We start from the raw sequence: 13,099 nt of genomic DNA, 5'->3' as shown, positions 1-13,099 counted from the left end.
AGGTACACGTGGTGATACTGCGACCAAGGACTATATAATATACAAAACGGTAGTATAATACAACATGATAAATCCCAGGTAAAATATCCATATAGAAGCATGAGCAAATATAATAAACATTATCTGAAGCATTTAACCAATCAGTTTGCCCATCAACATCTAAGTAATATCACTTACCCATGATCACCAGTACGCCAATGTGCCTCCCTGTGACCCCCTGACGCGTGTTTCGCGTTAGATGCTTTCTCAACAGGGGTACCAATGCAATTGTGTGTTATAAATCATTCAGCAGAAGAAAATGGAGAAATGGTGAACTTGATGGACTGGAGTCCCATTTCTACCTATATAACTTAGTAAATATGAATGTGTAGTCTTGAGTGTCCCCTATGACATCAGTCTGAAGCGCCCCCTATACCAGTAGAATAGAGCACCCCCTATACCAGCAGTCTGGAGCGCCCCCTATAACAGCAGTCTGGAGCGCCCCCTATAACATCAGTCTGGAGCGCCCCCTATACCAGTAGAATAGAGCACCCCCTATAACACTAGTCTGGAGCGCCCCCTATAACAGCAGTGTGGAGCGCCCCCTATAACAGCAGGCTGGAGCGCCCACTATAACAGCAGTGTGGAGCGCCCCCTATAACAGCAGTGTGGAGCTCCCCCTATAACAGCAGTCTGGAGCGCCCCCTATAACAGCGGTCAGGAGCGCCCCCTATAACAGCAGTCTGGAGCGCCCCCTATAACAGCGGTCAGGAGCGCCCCCTATAACAGCAGTGTGGAGCGCCCCCTATAACAGCAGGCTGGAGCGCCCACTATAACAGCAGTGTGGAGCGCCCCCTATAACAGCAGTGTGGAGCGCCCCCTATAACAGCAGTCTGGAGCGCCCCCTATAACAGCGGTCAGGAGCGCCCCCTATAACAGCAGTCTGGAGCGCCCCCTATAACAGCGGTCAGGAGCGCCCCCTATAACAGCAGTGTGGAGTGCCCCTATAAGAGTAGTCTGGAGCACTTCCTATAACAGCAGTTTGTATCACCCCTATAACAGCATTCTCTAGAGCCCCCTATACCAGCAGTCTGCAGCCCCCTATACCAGCAGTTCTCAGTGTTGTTATTTAGTATAGTAAAACATATCCACAGTAAATAATTAGCAAATGCAAATCAGATGGTCATTAGCATATGAGGGTGTGGGAAAGGTGATTAGCAAACAATGTAACGAAGCATTTTATAAACAACTTTTTACACTAATTTGTTAAAGAAACAGATACTGAAAGAAACACTTGATTACTCCAGAGAAGGTTCTGTATGAAACAACATTTACCAAGTCATTAATTAACAAGGTCACAAAACAAATGGACTGTTCTCTCAGGATTAGTGCGGAGTTCTCAGCTGAGCTGTTTCTCTCTTTATTCTGGCCAAGTTACTTACTGATCTTGACCTGGAGAAGGGAATGAAATGATAAGCTAAAGTGTGAGTTCATTCCAGCAAAAATAAGGGTTCATGCCCCCCAAGTTAAGTTATCCTCTGTTATAAGGATATGGAATATAATTTTCCATTAGTCCCATAGACAATGAATGGAGTGGACAGGAGGATTTTTAATATGAGGTACTTTGTAAAGTTGTGTGTTTTTACCAGCACTTGGCAATTATATTTTACCAATTTGAAAAAAAAAAGTTTAAATGAACTGAAGAAGTGATGTCACTGATTACCATAACATTTCTGGCACCTAACGATTCCCTAATGGACCCCCATGTGGGGTCGAAACATTGTACTATGTCACAAGATATCAGAAGATACAATGTCTCTTTTCACTGCAGAGAGTGACTTTGGTTTGTTTTATCCCACTCGTGACTGTCAGAAGGTGGAGCGAGCTGCATTTACCTTTTATTGACTTTCCGTGTTGAACATTCTGAAATGTTTCTTTCCCCCTAAGGGAAGTGCGGTTGGGTTTTTATCTCTCTTCACAAAGTGGGCACAGACCTTTGCCTGCCTGCTCTCCTGTCTGCCAAGCTACAGGCAGATCAGAGAGGATGACATTCAGCTAAGAACAGGCAAGTCATTGGACAATGACAGGAGCAATGCATGGGGAGGGGATTGAGGAAAAGGAAGGTCCAGCACATTTAGTGCTGGCAGGATGCAGAAAAAAGATAAATGTCAAATTGTTTAGTGTGAGAATTGTCAGCTTGTAGAAATGTTAGACTGGTACAGTTTGTGAACCAAAAGCAGCTTTACGTTGAGGGTAAAATATATTGCGCAAAAGCAAAGGAGGGCTTTAAATACTGTAGCAAAAGATGTGTATAAATGTGTACAGAGCAGCTCCAACCGCTTCCATACATGTAGCAATTGTTTAACCAAAGCTGTTGACAAAGGTCACTGCTTTCAAAGCAGAAAATGCTTCAGAACTGAAATGCAAAGATACATTATAGAATACTGAAGTGGTTAAAAAGGTTGTCCACCTTTTGGAGACATTTTTTAAAGGGGTTATCGACTTTACAAATAATGTAGCCCCATATGTAATCTAAAATAACAAATACTCACGTCCCCATCTGCACCACTCCAGCAATGTTGGTGCCGAGTCTTGCATGATGTTGTTATGCCACGTGACCCCTGCAGTCAATCAGTTGGACTGCCTCGCTCTCATTTCTGTTGCTTGTCCAACATTTGACAGAGTGAAGTGGTGGATGCTGATTGGCTGCTGGTTTCCCATAGCATAACAATGTCATGCAAGCCCTGGGAGACCCATCATCGCTCTAATGGTACCAGTGTTGGAAGTGAGTGTTTGTTATTTTACTTTATATGGGGGACTACTTTTTAAAATAAGGGGTTCTAAAGGTCCTGAAAACCCCTTTTAAATTAATGTATTTGTGGCTAAAAATCGTTTGACAATTGTGTCCCATTATACATATTGTACCCTTTGGCTTTTCAGGCTCTTTGTTTTGCTGCACATTAAACTTTGATGTGGTCTGTGGTCAATAATCAGCTGAGAGGAGCTCAGAAAAAGAAAAGAATTACAACTAGAGAAGAGCAAGCACTAAAATACTCGGGGGCTCGTTACTTGAATCCGCCTCTTTCTAATACTCAGATGCTCGTTTTGAGTAACGAGTATAATGAGAGTCAATGGGAAAGCTGCGCTTTTTTCTGGCAGATCCTACAAGGAGGACTAGGGGTCAGGATCAGAGGCTGGAACCTAATGGGCTTAGTCTTTTATAGCAGCCCTCTTCCATTTTATCTTTATCACAATGATTGAGGTGGCACGATCGCTGAAACGCGTATGATTTTAAATTAAATTTAAGCCTGTGACTGCCACTGGTAAAGAATTACCCGTTTTTGTGTTTCTGGATATAAAGATGGATTTTGGACTTATGTGCCTTTAATGAAAATGGAAAAAAGTTATTTTTTATGGATATCGCCCACGCTGGGCTTCTGCTTCACCTACATAATACTCTATGTATGACTAATTTAATACAGAAAAAATTTTCAATGCATTTTTGAAGTCTTATATACCACTGAAATGTCACAGAAAGCACCTAGTACTCTATGGATGAGTCGTTTAATACAGACACATTGTTCACTGCTTTATTGGAGTGTTATATACCATAGAAAAGTAACAGAAAACACCTAATAATCTATGGATGACTAACTGAATCCAGAAAAAAAATCACTGCTTTTTTGGAGTTTTATATACTACTGAAATTTAACCCAAAGTAAATAATACTGTATGGATGAGTAATTGAATCCAGACAAACTTTTCAATGCTTTTTTGGACTGTTGCATACCACCCTAATGTCACATAAAGCACCTACTACTGTACAGATATGTAACTCAAAACAGACAGATAGTTCAATGCTTTTTTGGAGTCTTATATACCACTGAAATTTAACAGAATTTAGCAGAATGAACATAACACTGTATGGATGACTAATTGAACTCTTATAAATTTTTTACTGCTTTTTTGGAGTATTATGTACCACCGAAATGAAACCAAGAGCACCTGATACCATACAGAAGACTAATTGAATACAGACAAATTTTTGAATGTTTTTTTGGAGTGTTATATACATACCCTAATTTCACACTCTTTCCCTCCAAGAGCAATTGTCACAGAGTTGTATGATGCGTTCCAAGCCTGGAGGCACCTGTCCTTTTTTAACCTCTGATGTCACATGGGCAGCCAATCATAGTAATGCCACTACCAAGATGGCTATGGCATTACAGTGTCTCGCAGGCAATCCCTGCATGCTTATGCTGTGTAATAGGTGCCAAACATGTGGGGCGGGGATTCACGTTTGAAACCAAGCATCGGCTAATGATTGCCGAGTGCCAAGCACATCCGAGCACCCAAATACTAGAGTGATAACCAAGTATCACTGATTTTGTTCGCTTATCCCTAAATACAAATTCTCATATTAGGCCTTCAGAAAAAGCTCACTGACAGATTTTCAGTTACCTCATTCTGCAGTTAGCAATAGGAAGTGTAACTTTCAGCCTATTGAAGGCAAAAAGTGCAACATTTTTAATAAAACCTGATTGCAAAAATGATTTTTAGCCAAAATTAGACACATTTATATAAAACGCATCCGCAAAGGTGGATAACCCCTTTTAGTAAGGGAACTTTGCTAAGAGCGGAGTTTCAAATTGTAACGGGACCTTGATGCGTTCAGGTGACTCTAAAGCGCCACTGACTCCAAAGATGATATCAGTTTTGGAAAGAGCACTAGGCAGGTGGGTGCCCGAATACAGACTTTGCATCGGGTCCCAGAAACGTCAAACTACGCTGTTCCTCTGAGTGTGCACAGAATATTTCATGAGTACACGCTAGTAATTTTTTTTTACAGATGTATAGAAAAAGCTTTTTTACTTTCTGTGTATTAGACTATCAGGATAATGAGAAAGGAAAAGAGAGGAAATTAAAATTAAATATTTAGACATTATTCCCTTCAATCTTGCTGCTACCAGAGTAATCGCAATTTATGTGCAGTGATCACATTTTAGGAAGCAGGATCCCGCCATGATACGGTGGTATATAGTGAATACGTAGGATCTGCGCTTTAGGAAATGTCCTTCAATATCTGTTCACACATAGCTTAAATGATGTTTTTTTCTGCAAGAAAAATAGGTGCATTTTTTAGTGTTTTTCTTGCATTTTTTCTTTGCCAATTTGATCCTACTGTGGAAAAAACTGCAACAAAAACACTCAACGAATTGAAAAGCCGCATCTTTTAAAAAATGCATCACAGGGAAAAAACGAGATGTAAGATAGAAAACTCCCCATGAAAATGAGATTCCAGAGATCTCAGACATTTTGCTGTCACTATAAAACACCTCGAGCCTGATTCATTATTGCATCTCTGCCTCTTTTAAGTGTATTTTTTGGTGTTTTTCGCCTGTTTTTCACCGGCTCCTTATTCTTATTCTTTTAATTTGCTCCGTTTTTTTGTGTTCATCTGTTTGTTTTTTTATGTTCACCATTGTGTTTGTAGTTGAGGGTTTCCAGATCTTTTCCGCCGATTTATCAATTGCGACTTTTTAAAAAATTGCAAAATGTTTGTGCAAGTGCTTTCCAGTCCTCCCCACGTGTATTTCCACCTGAAACATTGCTGCACATGTTGCAACGTTTTTGCGCAAAAAAATTATTAAACAGGTTAAAAAGAAAAGAAGAATTTTTAATTTTGCACAAAATCCATGAAGCCACTTTTCCATTTTGATGAATTTGGCCAAAAATCACCAGTGAATATGGAAAAAAAAACAAGCAGAAGCAAACGCTACGTGTGAACACGACCTATGGATGTGTTCAAATGAAGGAACTTTCCTACGAATTTTGGTGCATTTTTGACCCTGAAATTTGCATGGAATCCACAGTGGAATCTGCCGTATAGTTCACATGTTGTGGAATTTCACATGCACGGATTTATATTCAGTGAGGTATAAAATAAAATGGCGCGTCTCATGTTCAGGAATGCTTTACATGAAAGCTGCGGCAGGTAGACCCGTGAGGATTAACCCCATTTTGCAGAGCTTTTCCGTGAATGGATCGGCAAACTGCAAATCCACAGGAAGTGGTCGATATGCAGAGCGCCACTCTAGGTGACAGGCGGTGTCTGGTATTGCAGCGCAGCAATAACCATTTTCCTAATTTCATACGAAGCCAGTGAGAGAAGCGACACCTCCACAACATCAGCCCCAAATCTCCGAGTCATTCACCCCTTCCCGACATGCACCATATATCTGTGCATTGAGTCAGATTGATCTCTTCTGATAGATCAGTGATAAGCCGACGATCTGCAAATCACTTTAGAAATCATGTGATCTCATGCCCTGAAAAATGCATCAAACTCACTGTCTCCCTTCTGTGTACATTACTTTCCACTGCTTGTTTTCAGATGTAATCCATCTCCAGCAGCAGAGAACCTGAGAATGATAACAGGAAGTGGAGCGGGGCTTTATCCTTCTGCAGGAAGTGGGGCGGGACTTTATCCTTCTGCAGGAAGTGGGGCGGGACTTTATCCTTCTGCAGGAAGTGGGGCAGGGCTTTATCCTTCTGCAGGAAGTGGGGTGGGGCTTTATCCTTCTGCAGGAAGTTGGGGAAGTACTTTATATCACTAGAGGAAGTGTTGGTGGGTCATTGTCTCCCTCTATAGGAAGTGTTGGTGGGTCATTGTCTCCCTCTATAGGAAGTGTTGGTGGGTCATTGTCTCCCTCTATAGGAAGTGTTGGTGGGTCATTGTCTCCCTCTATAGGAAGTGTGGGTGGGTCATTGTCTCCCTCTATAGGAAGTGTTGGTGGGTCATTGTCTCCTTCTATAGGAAGTGTTGGTGGGTCATTGTCTCCTTCCATAAGAAGTGTTGGTGGGTCATTGTCTCCTTCTATAAAAAGTGTTGGTGGGTCATTGTCTCCTTCTATAGGAAGTGTTGGTGGGTCATTGTCTCCTTCTATAGGAAGTGTTGGTGGGTCATTGTCTCCTTCCTCTTCCTATAGAGGGAGACAATGACCCACCAACACTTCCTATGGAAGGAGACAATGACCCACCAACACTTCCTATGGAAGGAGACAATGACCCACCAACACTTCCTATAGAGGGAGACAATGACCCACCAACACTTCCTATGGAAGGAGACAATGACCCACCAACACTTCCTATGGAAGGAGACAATGACCCACCAACACTTCCTATAGAGGGAGACAATGACCCACCAACACTTCCTATAGAGGGAGACAATGACCCACCAACACTTCCTATGGAAGGAGACAATGACCCACCAACACTTCCTATAGAGGGAGACAATGACCCACCAACACTTCCTATAGAGGGAGACAATGACCCACCAACACTTCCTATAGAAGGAGACAATGACCCACCAACACTTCCTATAGAGGGAGACAATGACCCACCAACACTTCCTATAGAGGGAGACAATGACCCACCAACACTTCCTATGGAAGGAGACAATGACCCACCAACACTTCCTATAGAGGGAGACAATGACCCACCAACACTTCCTATAGAGGGAGACAATGACCCACCAACACTTCCTATAGAGGGAGACAATGACCCACCAACACTTCCTATGGAAGGAGACAATGACCCACCAACACTTCCTATAGAGGGAGACAATGACCCACCAACACTTCCTATGGAAGGAGACAATGACCCACCAACACTTCCTATAGAGGGAGACAATGACCCACCAACACTTCCTCTAGAAGAAGACAATGACCCACCAACACTTCCTATAGAGGGAGACAATGACCCACCAACACTTCCTATAGAAGGAGACGATGACCCATCTGCACTTCCTATAGAGGGAGACAATGACCCACCAACACTTCCTCTAGAAGAAGACAGTGACCCGCCAACACTTCCTATGGAAGGAGACAATGACCCACCAACACTTCCTATAGAGGGAGCCAATGACCCACATTGTCTCCCTCTATAGGAAGTGTTGGTGTGTCATTTGTTTCCCTCTACAGGAAGGTCTTTATTTCCTACAAGAAGAGTGTGAGGTCTTTGTTTCTTCAGGAAGTGAGGGAGAGTCTTTTCTCTATACAGGAAGTGGTGGTGGTCATCTCTACAGGAAGTGAGGGCGAGTCTTTATCTTTTACAGGAAGTGTAGGCGGGTCTTTGTTTTTAATGGTTGTCAGGGAGAGTCTTTTCCTCTAAAGAAGAAGTGGTTATGACACATTTGTCCTTCTGTCCCTTCCTTTATGGATGGGAAGTCATTGTATAATGCCATGAGTGAGGTATGCTCCCCTAGGGAAATGACGTTCCTGCACATATAGTGCTGTCATAATGTTAATGTAGAACAGACTGGTATGTTTGCCAAGAACATTTTCATCTTGTTGTTTGGGAGAAGGGCAGCAGGACAATCTGTTCTCTACAGATTTTACTTGAAAGTATGCTTTGACATAAAATGCATATTTTTTTTTTTTTGCTCACTCCTAAGGTAATGACCTATCACTCCAATGGTTGCAAAAGGATGTAATTGAAGCACAGTTCAATTTTGACACTAAATTAAAGAAATTCCTACAATCTGTAATAATACTGATTTGCGCTTATGTCATATTTGAAAGATATCTTACAAGTGTTACCACTGAGCAGCTCGGTTAGAAATATTTTCCAGGTTAAAGTTCTGGCCGCTCGTTAATGGTCATTCCACCTTTTGGCCTAATGAATCCCAGCGGCTATCACTTTTCGGAGAATATAACCTTCATCTTTTTTGCGATATGTCAGGGTTTTCATGGGTCGGAAAATGCCGCAGTCACTTAGGGCTCAGTGGTATTTATTGGGATAATGATGTGTGCATGTGAGTGAAGGGTGGAAACATTGCTGGAACTCGGAAATAAGCAAAAGTTTTCAAGGACTGTGAAGAGTTTGGAGGAGAAAATGTTTTATGTAATTGGAAGCAGCAACATCATCAGAAATAAAGGGAGCAGTAATAAGACGTGAAACAATAGGAGTAAACTAAACCCATACCCACGGCTCTGCCGCTGGTGATACAAGCCTAAAAATGGGGGTATGAATAGCAAAAACATGGCGGCTTTCTCCTGAAATGGCGCCACAGCTATCTACAGGTTGTGTCGACTATAACACCTCAGACAAAGTAACTTCAATGGAGCTGTAAAATCAGACACAAAGTATGGACAGGGGTGGTCCTGTTTTTAAAATTAATTCAGTCATTGTACAGAAGGAGGAGGAGGAGGTGTGCTGTGACATCACCTATTGTGAATGCTGGATCCTGTGTTAACTCCTCTATATACAGTAGATAACACAGGATTTACCATTCACTCTAGGTGATGCCACAGCTCACCTCCTCCTCCTGTAAAATGACTGATAACACCTCTATATACAGAAGATATCAGTCATTTTACAGGAGGAGGAGGTGATCTGTGATATCACCTAGAGTGAATGGTAAATCCTGTGTTATCTACTGTATATAGTGGTGTTATCAGTAATTGTACAGGAGGAGGAGGTGAGCTGTGACATCAGCTATTGTGAATGGTGGATCCTGTGTTATCTACTGTATATAGAGATGTTATCAGTCATTGTACAGGAGGAGGAGGTGAGCTGTGGCATCAGCAGTTGTGAATGATGGATCCTGTGCTATCTACTGCATATAGAGATGTTATCAGTCATTGTACAGGAGGAGGAGGTGAGCTGTGGCATCAGCTGTTGTGAATGGTGGATCCTGTGCTATTTACTGCATATACAGACAAGTCCAAAAGTGATGGCACCCTTGATCCAGAAAATGTTATGCATGTTTATTTCATTTGTGTGTTTTGCAACAGCACAAAAAATGTTAAAAAGGTAAATTGGACACAGTTTCACACAAAACCCCGAACATGGACCAGACAAAAATTGTTGGCATCTTCAACTTAATATTTGGTTGTACACCATGTGGAATAAATAACTGCAATCAATCGCTTGCTATAACCATCAACAAGTTTCTTACACCTCAAATCCAGCTGTAGATCCTTTGATCGTTTCTTTGTAGGCCTCATTCTGTTTTTGGTAAACAGTATTATGATTTCGGCTTACTCCTGTACATTTTGGCAGACTGCAGTCTAGCCTTTTTATTATTATTATTATTATTATTTATTGTTATAGCGCCATTTATTCCATGGCGCTTTACATGTGAGGAGAGGTATACATAAAAACAAGTACAGTAATCTTAAACAATACAAGTCACGACTGGTACAGGAGGAGAGAGGACCCTGCCCGCGAGGGCTCACAATCTACAAGGGATGGGTGAGGATACAGTAGGTGAGGGTAGAGCTGGTCGTGCAGCGGTTTGGTCGATCGGTGGTTACTGCAGATTGTAGGCTTGTCGGAAGAGGTCGGTCTTCAGGTTCTTTTTGAAGGTTTCCATTGTAGGCGAGAGTCTGATATGTTGCGGCAGGGAGTTCCAGAGTAGGGGGATGCGCGGGAGAAGTCTTGTGTGCGATTGTGGGAAGAAGAGATAAGAGGGGAGTACAGAAGGAGATCTTGTGAGGATCGGAGGTTTCGTGCAGATAAGTACCGGGAGACGAGGTCACAGATGTACGGAGGACTCAGGTTGTGGATGGCTTTGTATGTCATGGTTAGGGTTTTGAACTGGAGTCTTTGGGTAATGGGGAGCCAGTGCAGGGATTGACAGAGGGGAGAGGCCGGGGAATAGCGGGGGGACAGGTGGATTAGTCGGGCAGCAGAGTTTAGAATAGATTGGAGGGGTGCGAGAGTGCTAGAGGGGAGGCCACAGAGCAGGAGGTTGCAGTAGTCAAGGCGAGAGATAATGAGGGCATGGACTAGAGTTTTTACAGATTCTAGGTTGAGGAATGTACGCATATGAGAGATGTTTTTGAGTTGAAGTCAGCAGGAAGTGGAAAGGGCTTGGATATGTGGTTTATAAGAGAGATCAGAGTCCAGGATTACCCCAAGGCAACAAGCTTGTGGGACTGGGGAGAGTGAGCAGCCATTTACTTTAATGGATAGGTCTGTTAGGGGGGGTCGAGTGAGATGGGGGAAAGATGATGAATTCTGTTTTATCCATGTTAAGTTTTAGAAATCTAGTGGATAAGAAGGATGAAATAGCAGGCAGACATTATGCCTCTGTATCAGCAGTGGGGTCCTCCTGGGTCTCCTACCATAGCGTTTCATTTCATTCAAACGTGGATGGATAGTTCGTGCTGACACTGATGCACCCTGAGCCTGCAGGACAGCTTGGGAACTTGATTGGGGCTTATCCACCATCCGGACTATCCTGCGTTACAATCCTTCATCAATTTTTCTCTGCCGTACACATACATGGGGATTAGCTTCAGGGCCATGGGCTGTAAACTTCTTGATCATGTTAAACAAAATAAATAGAAGATACAGAAGATTCGGCACAGCTCCTTAACCCCTAAGCAGTTCCATGACTGCTATTCAAGTCCAAAATCACACACCTGGACCGACCGCCAAACTACTGTCCGAACGGGTGCTCAATCCAGAAAAGCAAACATGTAATCTGATTATGTACAAAAGAAAAAAAAAGTGATGGCACTCTGTCGTGAAACTTCTTTATTTTCATGACAGAACGGACCTGTTGAAGCGCAAGTGCGTGAAACGGCTGTCGTCCACTCTGTACGTTCCTCCCGTGCCAATGCCTTTTAATCAATAAAGAATTTTCACGACAGAACGGTGAGTGCCAACACTTTTTTTCTCTTTTGTACATAAATCTTGACTATGTTGCACACTGTGGACAAAGGAACATCAAGATCTCTGGAGATGGACTTGTAACTTAAAGATTGTTGATATTGTTCAACAATTTTGGTTCTCAAGTCCTCAGACAGTTCTCATCTTCTCTTTCTGTTCTCCATGCTTAGTGTGGTGCACACAGACACACAATGCAAAGATTGAGTCACCTTCTCTTTTTACCTGGTTTCAGGTGTGATTTTCATATTGCCCACACCTGTTACTTGCCACAGGTGAGTAAGAACGAGCATCACATGCTTGAAACAAAGTTGTTTACCCACAATTTTGGAAAGGTGCCAAAAATTTTGTGTGGCCCATTTCTGGGTTTGTGTGTGAAATTATGTGCAATTTGCCTTTTTTCTTTTGTTCTTCCAATACTCACAAAGAAAATATACATTTGAAGGGTGCCAGCACTTTCGGCCACGACTGTAGAGGTGTTATCAACTCAATGAAATCCTGCCTGTGATGATGAGGAAACTGCTGTAAACTATTCTAGAAATGGCAGAAAATATTGATTTAAAATAACACCAGTAGCCAGTGTGAAAAGAAAAGATCATAAAGTAGAAAAAAACATTGAAAAGAATTATTGGAAATTGGTATATTAAATTGCGATTGACAAACCTGTTTTAATCAATAGACCATCTTCCAATGGCCGCTTCCCTCTAGTTGATACAAATGTTACATTTTACAAGTGGGAAACAAAGGAACAACATTGATAGTTTCAATTAAAATAAGATAATTTGTAAAAAAGCTAAAAAAAAAATCTAAATGCCTGAAAGGGGCAGGAATAAAGATGGCCAGCCCAAGAGGGGAAGGAAAACCATGCGGAGAGAGTGAGGAGTGCAGACTGTGAGTAACTGGAGACCACGCACCAACCGGATTCATAGAAGAAACGGACAAGAAAAAAAATCTTCATTTATTCATTAATTTATTTAGATTTTTTTTTGCATAAAATAACTTTGTGAAGTTTAAAAGTCAATAAATAAAGTATCTCTCTGTACATTACAAAGTATACATAAGGGTGAGAAGTGTATGTATAAGTGCACATGAAGCATCTTTCCCGGCAGCTGTGTCGGCTTAGCTCGCTGGAGCTGAAGCTTTTGACCCCGAGTCTACTGGAAAATTTCTACTGAAAAGCAACTGGTAACGGATCCGAAAACCAAATGCAGGGCTCCACATGGAGGCAGAGTCAGAGGTCACCAGTCTCCATTTCCACAGCTTAGCTGATCAGCACATTCACCAGCGTTTCTGAGATCTGTGACCAGCGCCGAACACACAGCAATTAAAGACATTTCAGCTTCTCTGACATTTCACAGCGGGTGATTAAGGTCCACTTTTATTTTACAGGTGATGTTGTTATCTTACTGTACACAGACACAATTATGGAGCGGGAGAGCGG

At 42.2% G+C, this 13,099-nt stretch overlaps 1 long non-coding RNA gene across 1 annotated transcript in view; it reads right to left on the bottom strand.

Moving 5' to 3' along the window:
- Positions 1 to 2,651, bottom strand: part of LOC141048897 (uncharacterized) — a 129,573-nt gene extending 126,922 nt beyond the window's left edge. The window contains exon 1 of the long non-coding RNA XR_012220181.1: positions 2,532 to 2,651. This is a non-coding gene — a long non-coding RNA (uncharacterized lncRNA). The remainder of the gene's footprint in view (positions 1 to 2,531) is intronic.
- Between the last annotated feature and the right edge of the window lie 10,448 nt (positions 2,652 to 13,099).

This window comes from Dendrobates tinctorius, unplaced genomic scaffold (genome assembly GCF_039654945.1).
Source record: "Dendrobates tinctorius isolate UK_male_01 unplaced genomic scaffold, ASM3965494v1 ptg000138l, whole genome shotgun sequence".
Classification (NCBI taxonomy): domain Eukaryota; kingdom Metazoa; phylum Chordata; class Amphibia; order Anura; family Dendrobatidae; genus Dendrobates; species Dendrobates tinctorius.
Note: the sequence above shows the minus strand (reverse complement) of the source record. Positions and strands in the feature narration are given on the sequence as shown.